The 4,122-nt window shown below is 51.5% G+C and overlaps 1 pseudogene; it reads left to right on the top strand.

The window, feature by feature from the left end:
* Positions 1-640: 640 nt before the first annotated feature.
* LOC144515080 (alpha-1-antitrypsin homolog) overlaps positions 641-4,122 on the top strand; it is a 4,308-nt pseudogene continuing 826 nt past the window's right edge.

Here is a 4,122-nt window from a genome sequence, read left to right as displayed (position 1 = left end):
TTTGTATTTTTTGTTCCTATTTTTTGTGGCTTCTTTCCGACATTGTTGTACACTTTTTTGTCGCGTGTTGACGTGAAGCTCTCCAAAAGTCATCAAACGAGGTCTTAGCCATCATAGCATTTAGCAAAACAAGCTAAAACAATGATTACATTTGTTTCACAGCCTGAATGTGAAAACTCTGTTTCTGGGAGTCTCAGAGTCTCCAAGTGTTTGACACGTGAAAATACCTCATCCAATCAAATCCAAGCATTGCCGCTCAATGCTGCTGCCAGTTCTGCCGTTGTTTACCTTTTTTCTCCTTCTTCAGTCCGTAGAAAGAGCAACGTCCGTAGCCTCTCCTCATTAGCGCCTCTCTGTTCAGGAGAAGACTGCAGCTAGCTGTCGCGACCACCAGCGCGGGAGTGTAAATGGTGACCATTTCATGACGTCACATGCGCGCACGCCAGCTGGGCGTTACTGTAAACACGCTTATGTGGCCGTTTTTCGCTGGGAGTGACAGACTCAAATAAATGATTAAATAACGTGATGCCATTTTACACTTTTCAGTTGTACGTGATCAAACCAAAGGTTGTGTTTATTTCTGCTCGTTGTCTAACAGGAAAGTGGGCGTCTCGCTTTGACCCTAAAACTCACCAAACAGGGACGACTTCAACGTGGACGAGAACACCAAGGTTCAGAGTTTCTCCCTAATTCAGAATGTGACTAATGTGTGTGGAATGAGAGGGGGGACGCCAGAGCAGGGGGAAACGAGAGGGGGACGCCAGAGCAGGGGGAATGAGAGGGGGACGCCAGAGCAGGGGGAACGAGAGGGGGGGAACACTCAGAGCAGGGGGATGCAGAGCAGGGGGAATGAGAGGGGACGCCAGAGCAGGGGGAATGAGAGGGGGGACGCCAGAGCAGGGGGGAACGAGAGGGGGGACGCCAGAGCAGGGGGGAATGAGAGGGGGACACCAGAGCAGGGGGAACGAGAGGGGGAAACACCAGAGCAGGGGGGAATGAGAGGGGGGAAACGCCAGAGCAGGGGGAATGAGAGGGGGAAACGCCAGAGCAGGGGGGAATGAGAGGGGGGAAACGCCAGAGCAGGGGGAATGAGAGGGGGGAAACACCAGAGCAGGGGGAATGAGAGGGGGGAAACGCCAGAGCAGGGGGGGGGGAATGAGAGGGGGGAAACGCCAGAGCAGGGGGGAATGAGAGGGGGGAAACACCAGAGCAGGGGGGAATGAGAGGGGGGAAACACCAGAGCAGGGGGAATGAGAGGGGGGGGGGAAACGCCAGAGCAGGGGGGAATGAGAGGGGGGAAACGCCAGAGCAGGGGGGAATGAGAGGGGGGAAACGCCAGAGCAGGGGGAAACGAGAGGGGGGGGAAACGCCAGAGCAGGGGGGGAACGAGAGGGGGGAAACGCCAGAGCAGGGGGGAACGAGAGGGGGGGGGGAAACGCCAGAGCAGGGGGAATGAGAGGGGGGAAACGCCAGAGCAGGGGGGAACGAGAGGGGGGAAACACCAGAGCAGGGGGGAATGAGAGGGGGACACCAGAGCAGGGGGGAATGAGAGGGGGGAAACACCAGAGCAGGGGGAATGAGAGGGGGGAAACGCCAGAGCAGGGGGAATGAGAGGGGGGAAACACCAGAGCAGGGGGGAATGAGAGGGGGAAACGCCAGAGCAGGGGGGAATGAGAGGGGGGGGGGAAACGCCAGAGCAGGGGGGAATGAGAGGGGGGAAACGCCAGAGCAGGGGGGAATGAGAGGGGGGAAACGCCAGAGCAGGGGGGAATGAGAGGGGGGAAACGAGAGAGGGGGACACGCCAGAGCAGGGGGGAATGAGAGGGGGGAAACGCCAGAGCAGGGGGGAATGAGAGGGGGGAAACGCCAGAGCAGGGGGGGAATGAGAGGGGGGAAACGCCAGAGCAGGGGGGGGGGAATGAGAGGGGGGGGAAACACCAGAGCAGGGGGGGAATGAGAGGGGGGAAACGCCAGAGCAGGGGGAATGAGAGGGGGGGAAACGCCAGAGCAGGGGGAACGAGAGGGGGGGGGGAACACCAGAGCAGGGGGGAAATGAGAGGGGGGACACGCCAGAGCAGGGGGGGAATGAGAGGGGGGAACACCAGAGCAGGGGGGAATGAGAGGGGGACACGCCAGAGCAGGGGGAATGAGAGGGGGGAAACACCAGAGCAGGGGGGAATGAGAGGGGGACACGCCAGAGCAGAGATGTAGCCTCTAACTGTCTGCATGCACTCTTCCAGGTTCCAGTCGCCATGATGAATATGGAGGAACATTTCCACACATATCAAGACCACGACCTGAACGTGACGGTCCTTCAGCTCCCTCTTCAACAGCTCCTACTCCATGCTGCTGGTGTTGCCTGACGTCATGTCAACGCTGGAGAACCGCATCTGCCCGAACCACCTCACCAAATGGTTGAAGTGGATGAAGCCCAAGTGTGTAGAACCTAAGAACAACAATCTTAGAAACTGGTCCTGTATTTAGAAAGCAAGCTGCAATGTAACATTAATGTAAAAAATGTTCAGCGTCCGTTAGCGTCCACTACAAGTTCTGTTGTTGCTGCTGACAGACTCAGATTATTATTCTAAGTGTGTGACAACATTATGAAAGGATCCCTACAGAGATAGACCTTTTAGTTAAAGAGGAAGATCCTTTTAGTTTAACATGAAACAGCCCCGAAATCACCATCACCAAACTACACCAGACTCCATGTAAATAATCAGGACTTTTAGCGTGTATAGAGCCAGCATATCTCCACCAGACTCCATGTAAATAATCAGGACTTTTATCATCGTAAAACACACTTCATTCAAAGTGGACAGAAACTAAATCAAACTACCAAAAGCCGTCTTGGTTCATCTTTCCACTGTTCCAACAATCACCACTCTGGTTTGGTTGAAATAAACCCTTAATTCACCCATTTACATGTGCAGATATGCTGGCTCTATACACGCTAAAAGTCCTGATTATTTACATGGAGTCTGGTGGAAATATGCTGGCTCTATACACGCTAAAAGTCCTGATTATTTACATGGAGTCTGGTGGAGATATGCTGGCTCTATACACGCTAAAAGTCCTGATTATTTACATGGAGTCTGGTGGAGATATGCTGGCTCTATACACGCTAAAAGTCCCTGATTATTTACATGGAGTCTGGTGGAAATATGCTGGCTCTATACACGCTAAAAGTCCTGATTATTTACATGGAGTCTGGTGGAGATATGCTGGCTCTACTACAGCTAAAAGTCCTGATTATTTACATGGAGTCTGGTGGAAATATGCTGGCTCTATACACGCTAAAAGTCCTGATTATTTACATGGAGTCTGGTGGAAATATGCTGGCTCTATACACGCTAAAAGACTGATTATTTACATGGAGTCTGGTGGGTTTGGTCAAACGAACACAGGACTTTCACCCAGGAGACCGGGGTTCATGTCCCGTTTGAAGGATATTAGAAGCTCTTTCCCGGTGATGGCTGAGCGTTACTGAGCAGCCTCCAACTGAGCTTGAAGACGTAGATGTGACGTGAGCAACCTGTCTGAAAGTTGGAAGTCTTCTGGTAGCTGTGCCAAGAGAAATCTCAATCATTCCCAATCTAGCAGAGACGGAGAGCGTAGGTATATGTAAGGAGATAACATGGACACAGGCTCATTATTGATCACTAAAATGATAGTTAACATTAGTAATTACACTTAAACAGCTAATGGAAGTCCAAACTGCCTGAGAGCTTCTCCTGTACTATACGGTAACTCCTCTACTATGAGACAGGAAGTCTCGTGGTTATGACCCAATTGTTAGCCTATTGTTATAAAAACGTCTGCTACGGAGCCATAACGTACAGCTCTGAAGTCGCTAGCGCAAAACCCACCAGACTCCATGTAAATAATCAGGACTTTTAGCATGTATAGAGCCAGCATATCTCCACCAGACTCCATGTAAATAATCAGGACTTTTAGTGTGTATAGAGCCAGCATATCTCCACCAGACTCCATGTAAATAATCAGGACTTTTAGCGTGTATAGAGCCAGCATATCTCCACCAGACTCCATGTAAATAATCAGGACTTTTAGCATGTATAGAGTCAGCATATCTCCACCAGACTCCATGTAAATAATCAGGAC

The sequence above is a fragment of the Sander vitreus genome, unplaced genomic scaffold (assembly GCF_031162955.1).
Source record: "Sander vitreus isolate 19-12246 unplaced genomic scaffold, sanVit1 ctg896_0, whole genome shotgun sequence".
In the NCBI taxonomy this organism is placed as follows: Eukaryota; Metazoa; Chordata; class Actinopteri; order Perciformes; family Percidae; genus Sander; species Sander vitreus.
Note: the sequence above shows the minus strand (reverse complement) of the source record. Positions and strands in the feature narration are given on the sequence as shown.